The sequence below is a fragment of the Crocodylus porosus genome, unplaced genomic scaffold, assembly GCF_001723895.1.
Source record: "Crocodylus porosus isolate Cpor-Errol unplaced genomic scaffold, CroPor_comp1, whole genome shotgun sequence".
Lineage (NCBI taxonomy): Eukaryota > Metazoa > Chordata > Crocodylia > Crocodylidae > Crocodylus > Crocodylus porosus.
The window spans coordinates 200772207-200784082 of NW_017728906.1; positions in this window are offsets into that span (position 1 = coordinate 200772207).

An 11876-nucleotide genomic window follows, 5' to 3' on the forward strand; every position below is an offset into this window, starting at 1 on the left:
AGAATCAGGAGCCTGTAGCCCGTAAGGGCAGTAATGATTTGATCAGGATGTGTGACATCTGTGAGGCCTGGACACAGGTGTTGGGGGGAATGGAGCCCGGTAATTAGCCCTTAAGGCAGAGAGCAGAGACGCCAGAGCTCAGGGCTGTGAGACCAGGCTTGGGAAGCCTTGGGGCATCCTCCTTTTTCTACATGATAAGTACATCAAGGTGTGGCAGGCGAGTGGAAGGGGAGCGTGCCCAAAAGACAGCAAAGTTGACAAGGGCTGAAGGTGCTCCAGGAGCATCCCAAAGTTCCAATTTCAGACAAATCTTGCACAATTTATCAATAAACAGTACGTCCTGTAATTTAAGAATTAAAAAGTAAGTTGGAATAACTTGAGTAGGACAGCATTACACCGCCCAGACTTGTTTCCTTGGAAGCCACTTGAATCCAAATCCCCTCAGCTCTGCAGTGATCCCTGAGGCTGAAGGATTATAAGATTGGGGGGCTCCATACTCCCATATCCTAGATCTTCCCCTATAGGGAAACAGCAATTCTCTGTTTCACAGAGGAATTTACCTTTCCTGCCCCTCTCCCTCAGGCCTGTAGTAATTTCTGGGATGAAGGGAGGGGGACAGGAAAGGGAAATTCCTCTGTGAAACAGAAAATTACTGTTTCCCTATAGAGGAAGGTCTAGGATATGGGAGGATGGAGTCCCCCCAATTTTATAGTACCTCTACTACCATGAAGCCATCTTGTAAATGAAACATGATAATTGTTGTACACTAGCAATGCCACCCAGTGATTTTTCAAGCGCTCACCTAAGGAATCTCTTTTCAAGATTAGAGGCTATTTCTATTTAAAGAATCTCTCTTGAAAAAGCCCTTCAAGCCTTACTGAAAATCTTCCTGTGTTGACACAACATTGCATCAGTTTCTGAACATGTCTAGACCCCAGGGGAAGTCCAAGTCTGGCTCTGAACTCTGCAGTTTATCACTGATCGTGATTCCCTCAGCAACCAATTTTGCTGTCACATATAGAAAACGATGGTACGGATGAGAACTAAAAAACCCCCGAAAATCCTATTTCCATTCAAATGCCTTGGGCTGCTGAAGGGCAATGCCGAATGTGACCCACAAGCCGTGTTACAGATGAATAATCATTTCATCTTCCAAATGCTTGCAACTTATGCAGGAAATGGCAATGCACAGAGACAACAGGCAGAATACATGGTTAACATGGGCTTGCAGGGAAAAGACACAAAGTCAATTCGTATAGTTCTCAGGGGAGTTAATCTGGGGGTGAATATGCCCTTCATCGTCAGGATGTAGGATGACCCAGCCAAAGCATCTCAGGGCGTGAATAGGACCTGCAAACAGCAAAATAGCAAAGGGTCCCATCCTCCGTCTGCCAGGTGGCACATGCTCGAAATCCTGTTGCCATCATGGGCAGTGTTAAGTGCTCACAGAGCCTGCAGAATCAGGCCCTGAGTGAGTTACTGGTAGTTTAGGTGTCCAAGAAGGGCTTCTATAAACCTATCCAGGGGAGGGAAGAGACATTAGAAAGAAAGTCTTCAGCAAGCAAGGCTGAGTTACTGAATGCTCTGGGGAAAAAAAATCAGAAACAGCCCATCCCTATTGTGAAGAAAAGAATAAGTAACATGCAATGAAACCTGTAATGTAAATCCACCCGCTCCCTGCAAAAAGTGCCAATTAAAAGGTAAGCAATTACTATGCTATTCATTCACGGCTCAGCATCCCCCGATTCCAAGGCCTACATTGAGGTCACTAGTCCTCTGTCTCCCATTACAACATGTTTGGCATTGATTGCTCTTATAAAAACAGCTGAAATCAGCTTGGAACATAGTACCAGGGATGTCCACATCTTTCTGAGTAGGGGGTGAAATGTAATGGATTGCAAATCTAGACTAGAGGGAAACCCAGCATCTGTCCAGCCCAGAGGTCAGGGTGGGGGTGGGTTTACTGCCATATGGGAGACCCAAAGTCAGCCCTCAAATTTTGTTTCTTGCTTGCTAGGGTTTTGTGTGAATAGCAGTGCAGACACTTGCACATCCCAGCCAGGAACCATCATGATGTGAGGCTGCAAACTATGTCCTGTTGTCAGCTGGGGAATGGTCCCAGCGATATGAAACCTTGGATCTGGGGAGGGAATGGAGGACACTAAAACAATAAGCAAAGAAACTGAGAGCAACGGTGTTTGGGGGAAGTGCCAGCACATGCTGATACCAGAAGGCAGAGGATGGCACCAGCAAGGAAACGTCCAGCTTGGAAAGCCCTACAGAGTCTGGGCAGGATGCCCTGGAGCACCCAGCACCCATGCCTGGAGTCCGGTGACCCATCCAAACTGCTCTGCACGCTCTGCCTCTGTGGGGCACTCGCCTCCCATGGAAATTGGGTCCTCATTTCTGGGAGCTGAACGTTGTGGCTACTGAGACCCTGAAAATATCTGCTCCCGACCTTTCCCACATTTCATTTGCTGGGGCCAGGGATGGACCACAACTGAGTAAAGTTTGAATCTAGCAAAACTATCCTCTCTCCCCCTGTCCCCACCAAAATCTACATCCCACCATATTCCAACTTGTCCTTTATATCCTTCATATCCCTGCCCCAGAAGGGGCATTTATTTATACCTACTGTAGTTACCCCGGAAAGCCTCTTCCATGCTGCTCCTGATATATTCCTCCATACCCATCAGTGAAGTCCTAGATCAGCCCTTCCCAGAATCCTTCTGCCCAGACAGATGCTTGGGGTGTAGCCACACAGCACCGTCACCATGGAAGAATTTACCCTGGATTTTACTCCATAGTAAATTTACTCTGTACTACAGAGAAGGCACACCACCGGCTCTCTCCAAGCTGCTTGTTTGTAGTAGACAATACCCCAGAGCTTGGCTCGTGGGTGGCGTGGACTCAGTTTGCCCTAAGCAAATTGCTGCCCTGGGATGAACTGATTAGAGAAGCAGACACACGACACCTATATAGTAACTTCCCCACATAGCAAAACGTTGATTTTTGGAGAGGTAACGTTCCCCTAGAGTTGCATGACTCAGTCCATAATAGGGATTTGTTTCACGTCCTCTCCATTTTTACTACCCAGTAAATCTGTCTGGTGTCTGCATCCTTGATTTCTGACTGTGGCATAAGGTCCCTGCAAGCCACTAGCCAAACATCCCAGGCATCCTGCTTTAATCTGCCCTTGGTGATGGCCAGCAAACTAGCAAGAAGGTTTGCTCTGTAGTTTGGACAGCTGCCCGGTTGTGGGGTCCCCACTACAGAAGGGATGTGGACACATTGGAAAGAGTCCGGCGGAGGGCAACAAAAATGATTGTGGCACTGGGGGACAGGACTGGTGAGGAGAGGCTGAGGGAACTGGGTTGATTTAGTCTGGAGAAGAGAAGACTGAGTGGGGATTGAATAGCAGCCTTCAGCTCCCTCCAGGGGGGTTGCAAAGAGGATGGAGCTGGACTGATCTCAGTGGGGGCAGATGACAGGACAAGGAGCAAGGGGCTCAAGTTGCAGCAAGGGAAGTTTAAGCTAGATATTAGGAAAAACCTCTAATGAGGAGGGGAGTAAAGCACTGGAACAGGTCACCCAGAGCGGTGGTGGACTCTCCATCCTTGGAGGTTTTCAAGACCCAGCTAGACAAAGCTTTGGCTGGGATGATCTAGTTGGGGCTGGTCCTGCTTTGAGCAGGGGGTTGGACTAGGTGTGACCTCCTGAGGTCCCTTCCAGCCCTCATTGTCTATGATCCTGTGATTACAGAAGTAGTCCCCAGTGAGGACCCCTCATTGAATCGGGATGCTGTGAAGGGCAGTTCCTCAAGGGTTGGTCCCAGGCCAAATGCTATTCAATGTCTTCATCAATGATCTGAAAGTAAAGGTAGAAGCACAGATGACAACACAGAGAATCCCTTCATGATTTGCTGTTCCTAAATGGCTCCAGACAGACATTTCCCCATCCTCTCCTTGAAAACCACCAGAGAAGGAGCTTCCGCAGCCTCCCTCAACAACTGGCTCCAGTTTCCTGTCATTTGTACAGCTGGGAAGTTGACCCTCTAATTTAATACACATCTGCATTGTCACTGCTTAATCACATTGCCTCGTGTCCTGTCCTCCCTGGTTAGGGGGAACAGTTGTTCTCCCATCTAGAAATATTGGTGGAGTGGTAAATCAGGAGGAGGAACGGAGAGGTTGAATAGATTGGTCTGGATTATTTGGGAAGCTGAGCCTAGTCTGAATTATTTGGGAATCTGAGCCTAGTCTGGATCACTTTGGATGATAAGCCTGTTCAAACAAAGCACCTTTTCATACACCCAAAGGCAAAGCTGCACCTGTACAAACAAGGAACGAAGGCCAGAGCTACAGGGTGAGGGGCTGTGTCCTGGAGAGCAGAGATGCAGAAAAAAATTGTAGGGGATCATAAACCCACAGGAGCTCCCAGGGAGATGCGGTGGTGAAAAAAGTAGGCCAAAGTGGCTGTCTTGGCTGCATTAAATAAGAGGGCAGTGAGCAGGTATGGGAGGTGATCCTAGCATCAGTGTAGGACACGGGTCGCTCCGATACTGGAGTATCGAGTGCCGTTCTAGTGCCTGCAGTCTGAGAGGGATAGTGAAAACTGGCTAAGAGTACTTTAAAGAGCCCCCCAGTGATATAAGGGCTGGAGAAAATGCCTTTCCGTTGCAGAGACTGAAAGAGCTGGAGCAATTCAGCTTGCCAAAAACAGATTGAGAGCTGACATAATTACAGCGCATAAGCAGTTACCTTCATTGGGAACGTACAGAGCGTACGAAAAGGCTCTTTCATCCAGCAGAGAAAAGGCAGGAGAGGACCGCTGGAAGCTGAAGCCGGAGACGTTCAAATTAGAAATACAGCACAGCTGTTTAACTGTGTTGGTGGTGATGATGAGCCACTGGAACAAATTAGCAAGGGAAGCAATCTGCTCGCCATGTCTAGGAGTCCTTAAGTAAGACCGCCTGCCTCTCTGAAGGTTTTCCTTTACTCAAAGGCAAGTGCAAGGGGAGATATGTAGGCACTTGCGCTACACAGGAGGTCAGAGTAGACAGTCTGCTGGTCACTTCCGGCCTGACAATTTATGAATCTCTAAACGTCATGCAGTTCTGTAGACAATCCTCCCAGGCCTTTTGTGGTGTCACGATAGGGGGTTTTTCTTACGCTCCATGGTGCCTTTTGTGGTATCACAATAGGATTTTTTCTTAAGCCCCAAGGTGGCTCCTAGCTCCAGTTCCTAGGTGCAAAGTTTCCAGCAACAAGGCCTGAGTTTTCAGGTTACTTTTTCTGCCAACAATCCCTCCTTTTTCCAGGCTCACAATCACATTCCTGGTGCTAGCCTGATTGCTGAATCTCAATAGGTCTCGTGACCTTATTCACAAGTGCTGCAACTCCTGATTTGGAGATGACTGCTTTTTGCAGCCTCATATACAAGGAAAGATTGGGGGAGGGGGTAAATGGAGGTCTGAGTTTAAGGTGATAGTTATGCTGAGACCACACATGGGTTGTGTGTGCGTCCGCGTGTGCTCATCCACATACACGTACATGCACACACACACATGCATTGCATTGCACACATACGCACACATTAACTTAGGATGAAGACAGCTTAGTTACAGATTCTTCTGTGTTTCTAAAATGTCTCATGTAAAGACAAAGATGATCACAACTGAGCACAGAAGCAAGGAATGACAGCTTTTCTATACAAAAAGACACAAAACACACCAGTTGTGCCCTTCCAAACCAAAGCGATAGCTAATGGGATTCAACGTGTCATAGCATCGACTGGAAGGAGCTTTGATCATTCCAGAAACCTTTAATAAATAGCCCGTGGGTATACATTAACGTAATTATCCCTGGGGCCTTGTCTCATTGGGATGCAAGGACACTGTATGGCAGTGAGAAAACTCAAGTTTGTCTGGGGGAAGGAACTACAAGAGCAGAAGAGCAGCAGTTGTTGAGGGGGTTACAGAAGCAGTCATCCTCACACAGTCACACAACCAAAGCACACACATGCTATCGGTGCACTAGGCCTTATGCCAGGGATTTGGGTAAAGAATCACATCCCTAATCCAAATAGTCATACAAATCCAAAAAGGTGTGTCAGCCAGGCCTAACATATAGTACCCTCTTTGGCTAGGATTGAGGCATGGCCCATGGACAGAGCTGAGCATCCAGAGAAGCCAAAGACCAGGGTCAAGGGCTGAGCCAGGAGTAAGAGCAAGGGGGTTGGAGGAAGGAACCAGGACCCAGAAATTAATGTCCAGGCAATACCAGCGACTCGAGCCAGGGGAATCCAGGATATCAAGGGCAGGAAGCCAGGCTGGGGGTGGGAAGAATCGGGAAGCTGGTTCAGGAGGGAGGTTCGCTGGGCCTTTGCCGGCGCCCGGGCTGTCATCCGGATGGGGAACAGGGAATCGGATCGGCCGCAGCTGGGGCTGACTAGCTCATCCAAGCGCCTAGCGCCGAGCTGACCAATCCTCACACCAGCAAAAGAAATTTAAGCTGCGCTCCCTGGTAGATCCCCAAAGCCCCTGGATCTGTAGGCTCCGAAACCAGAAGGCTTGAACTGATGGCAGAGGACACACAAATTCTTGCCGGCCCCAGGCATGGAAAATATGGGCGTAGATGCTCATTCATGGGCTAAGTAAAATACCCTTTCCCATGACACGTTCTTCATTTACCTGACTCTGATTGCATTAAACATACACGTATGCCAGCGGCTGGAAGCCCAGATTATCCAGTGCCACCCAGTCATCCAGGAGGAGCAAAACACTCGTTACCTCCTCTTAATTACCTCCCCCTGCCTGCTAAATGCCTGACACACCGTGGTAGATGTGCCGTCTCTCCGGTTACATTAGCGTCACGGCGTCCTCCTGGACGTTATGCTGCCGCAGAGAGCATTAGCCACAGGTTTCTCTCCAGAGAGTCATTAGGTTTAAGCACTTCTGTTCATTAATAGCCAGAGAGGCTTGATCCTGGGATGGTGTGTACTTGCTGCTACTGAGTAGAGTGCGTGGAGGAGAAATATGCTTCAGTGCTGAGCCTCCATCCTGGAAAAGGTCCTGATCTGCCCCATCTTCTTGATGGTCCCAGGTCCCTTTTGAATCACAGGGAGCTATCACTGCACAGTTCATCTCAGGACAAGGTGGGTATGTGGCCCCAGAGGTACACCTTGCTCCCCCTGCTTGCCAAAGGGTCAGGCTCTGAGAGATGGGCCAAAAACATGTATCCAATGCCCAACCTTAGTCTCCCCTACCTCTCATCTCTGTCTGCATCAAGATGAAGGATGGCCCTACAGCGAAGACCCTGGGACTTGGGGCACCAGCTCCAGTTTTCCGATCTGCCAGACATCCAGATGTGGGGCGAGACAATGAGTCTCTGTGCCTCATAACATGTCTATACTGCAGTCCCTGCTGGAAGTATGGACTGGGGTGGTGCGGGTGCTGAGGTGGGCAGTTGACTGTCCGGAAATTGCAAGCTTAAGGCCCTAGTAGACATGCGCACAGCATGATCCTGTCAGACTCCAATGACCCTGCCAAATACCTTGTCACAAGGCCGGGAGAAAGGAAAGGACGGCTGGAAGCGGCTGTAATTGCTGCAGTGTGGTGTAGCTGTACCAGAGCTAGTTTTAAACTGACAGCATTGGCGAATCTACCAGAGACTGTACTAGGGGGCTAGCCTGGGCTTGGCGGTGCGCCGCTCCCAGGCTGCTCCCAGTACCCGAGCTGGCTTGTGTAATGTTATCTTGGGCACGTTCACATGAGCTGCAGTTGCTGCAGTGGAGATGCACTTTTACATCCCCATCGGTGGCATGGAGGTGATGAACCTTCCTTTCCCCTATCCCCGTCTGTCTTGTCTACTCTGATTGGAAGCAGTTTGGGACAGGGCCCGTCTCTTGCCGTGTATTCATGCAGCCCTAGCAGAACGGGGCCGCCCTCCCCCCTAGGCTCTCTGGATAACAAAGATCCAAGCCACGTCTGGCTTTTATGCGTCCCTTACCTTGAACCCACAATACGCGTCCACCTGGTTGAGCTATCTGAGGTGGGTAGGCATTTTCTTGGCGCATCTGAGACGTGACCTCTAAGCTCCTCATAATGTCTGTCCAAAAAATGTTCACACTTGCCCTTGAGTGTGAATGCCTTTCCGTGACATCGCGTGGCTTGGTTTCTTTTTCATATCATCTCTTTAGGCCACTTGGTCTTCAGCCACTATAGCTTGGGGACTTCAGGGGAGCTCCGTTCAGTGACACCAGAAAAGGGTCTGGGCTTAGACATTTTAAGCCAATTGTTTTTTAATGCTTTTTAAATTGAACACTCTTGAGGGCAAGCATCTGCCTAAGGGGGATTTCTTTTTTATGTATATTTTATTGTGGGGGGGTGGGTGTGTATATGTATATATGGGGGGGGAAGAGGGCAAGAGAGGAGAGAGGGTGAGAGGATGAGAAGGAGGGGGAGGGGAGAGAGATGGAATAAATATAGATGTAGAATATATATTTATAATGTATTCTTTCTGTGTGCATATATACATACATACATGCACATACACACTGAAGCCCAATTTTGCTATATGTATAAATAAATAACTATATAACTATATAGCTATAAATAATTTTATATAGAGAGAATATATAGCTAGAATTTATTTGCAATTTATTCTCTGTGTCTGTGTGTGTACATATATACATATATAAACACACACACACACACACACAGAGAATAAATTGCAGGAGCCCAATTTTGCTAGATACACACCCATTTAGGCCAGCACTTGACAGCCTCATTGTTAATCCAGACTGTGCCTCACTTTACCTGTGGGTGTCTCATTCAAAACCTATCCATGGCCAAAAGTCATCACCAGGGGTCTTTGTTTTCTCTGATAAAAACAAGATCCTTAATTTTCAGTTTTAAAAAAGTTATCCAAAACCCACATTTTTCCATGGTTAAAATGAAACAATTTAAGCCCATTACTTCTTGTCCTGTTCCTAGAGGAGTTGGAGAGCAGTGTATAATTACAAAATTACATAAATATTCTTATGCAGTAGAAATGGAAATCATCATAATTTATATTATATATTTATTGGAGAAACAGGCTGATATAAAGAGAGTGGAATTCAATAACAAGTGCAAAAGATGCCTTCTCTCTTGCATTGTGTAAAGGGTTAAATCATTTAATGCCACTCTGCAAAAGAGATATGGTTTCATCTGTTGGAAAAAAACTCAGGACAGACAGCTAAGAGCTCCATAGTCCATTCCTGTCTCCACCACTGACCCATTCAGTAGCCTTGGGAAAGCCCTAGGACCTCTCAATTAAAAACCGCCTCAGTTAAAATTTGTGAAGTATATTTGAGATGTTGGGGAGAAAGATGCTACCATATATGCAAAATACAATTTTTTAATGTATCATGACCTAAACCACAATATTGGATCACCAAACCATAGGAAATGAGGGTTGGAAGGAACTTCAGGAGGTCACACCTAGTTCACCCCTCTGCTCAAAGCAGGACCAGCCCCCACTACATCTTCCCAGCCAAGGCTTTGTTTTGCCAAGTCTTAAAAACCTCCAAGGATGGAGATGCCACCATGTCTCTGGGTAACCTGTTCCAGTGTTTTACTACCCTCCTAGTGAGAAAGTTTTTCCTAATATCTAACCTAAGCTTCCCTTGCTGCAACTTGAGCCCATTGCTCCTTGTCCTGTCACCTGCCCCCACTAAGAACAGCCCAGCTCCATCCTCTTTGCACCCCCTGCAGGGAGTTGAAGGCTGCTATCAAATCTTCTCCCAGTGTTGCTGTTCTCCAGACTAAATAAGCCCAGTTATCTGAGTCTTTCCCCACAAGTCATGTCCCCCAACACCCAAACCATTTTCATTGCCCTCCACTGGACTCTCTCCAATGTGTCCACATCCTTTCTGTAGTGGGGGGCCCAAAACTGGTCCCAGTAATCCAGATGTGGCCTCACCAGTGCTGAATAGAGGAGAATACTCACTTCTCTCAATCTGCTGGCAATGCTCCTACCAATATTGCAACCCAGGATGCCATTAGCCTTCTCAGCAACGAGGGCACACTGCTCCCTCATACCCATCTTAATGCCCACTGTCACCCCCAGGTCCTTTTCTGCAGAGCTGCTGCCCAGCCAGTCACCCCCAGCCTGCACCGGTGCATGGGATAGCTCTGTCCTAAATGCAGGACTTTGCCATTGTCTTTGTTAAACCTCATGAGATTTCTTCTGGTCCAGTCCTACCCAGTCTGGCTCTCTGCTCCAGCATGGGAAAGAAACACTTCTCCCCAGCTGTCATGGCATGGAAACAATGGGTTTTAAGCTGAGATTTGCAGGAGAAGCTGCTGATCTTGGTTTCCTAAATTTGTAGGGCTCCCAACTTGGGACACCTTCAGATCCTGACTTTTCAGGGTATAGGTGCTTGGCTTTTGGCTGTCATGTCAGACAATCTTGAAGTAGCACGGTCTTCTCCGGGCAGCAGCAGACGGCTGTACCTTTGTTTACCTGCTTTTGGCAACCCAGGACTATTCATTGTGTTCAAAGGGCAGCTTGATGTGGAGGCAAATTCCTTGTTATTGTTATTCCCCATGAACACCTGCCCATTAATCATTTGTTACCAGTGACCAACCGATTACTGTCCCTGATAATGCGATAGGGAAAGGCTTTTCTCAAAACAAGTTGGGTTTTTTTGAAATATTAATCACCAGGAGTGGGAGAATAATTCACAACAATTTACTCATTGAATTTTATATTTTTCTCTGTTCGTGAGTGATCCATGAGCAAATCATGGTTTCCCAAGATGCCCTTGTGGATTGAAATAATTTGCTCAATACTTTTTTTTTTTTTTTTTTTTTACACACCGTGCTCAGTGTGCAGTTTGTTCATACACAATACATTGTGAATGAGCAATTTCAAGCTGTTTTGCTCAGATGTGTGTCACATGCTATGCTTACACTCCTGGTTTTTCGCCTCAGAGAACTAGGATTCAGGTAGCATTCTTGACCCTGAGAGTCAACATCGACTGTATGTGAATGCTTACTTACAACAGCCTGATTTTTACAGAAATGTTGGCCACTTCATTGGTCTTCTTCATTCTGAGTTGTAGGTCTCAGTTGGGCACATCTATACGCGTGGTTTAATGCACATTAGCCTATTTTAACAAGCATTAAAGTGTCACTTTAAAAACTCTGCTATTTAGCTAATCCACATTAAAATAGGCTAATGTGCACTAAGTGTCACTAAAAACCGTGGGTGTTTACACAAGTGCTCCAGCAGTAGGGGGGAGGTGCTTTAATTAGAGCAGCTCCAAGAGCCTCCCTAATTAAAGTCCCCAGAGTGTTTCACGTATCAGCGTCCCTGCACTGCAGAATTGTGGTGGGGGTGCTTTTTTTAAAGTTCATTTCATGACCTTTAGATAAAGGACCCCCACCACCATTTTGTAGGGGACCCTGATACATGAGATAGCAGAGGCTGCTGCAGCACAGTAATTACCTTGCACCAGCAGACTCGATTAATCGTAATTACAGCATGTCAGAGCAGCCTCTCTGATTGTGTATAGGTGCCCTGTGCTCTTTAGTTAATGCACATTTAGACAGGATAATGCACATTTTCCTGCTACCTCAGGATGCAGGTTCTAGATTTAATGCACATTAACTAAAACACAGTAAAGCATGTGTAGACATGCCCAGTATTTCTTTAAACTGGGTTCAAAGTGTTTTAGGATGATGTATGCACTGTCATTGGTCTCTTCTGATTGTTTGGACATTCCTTATGCTTATAGTTCATAGATTTTGTAGACATTCAGGCTGGAAGTGACCTTGGAAGAACATCGAATCCAGCCCCCCCTGCCCAAAGGGCGGGAAGTCAGCTGGG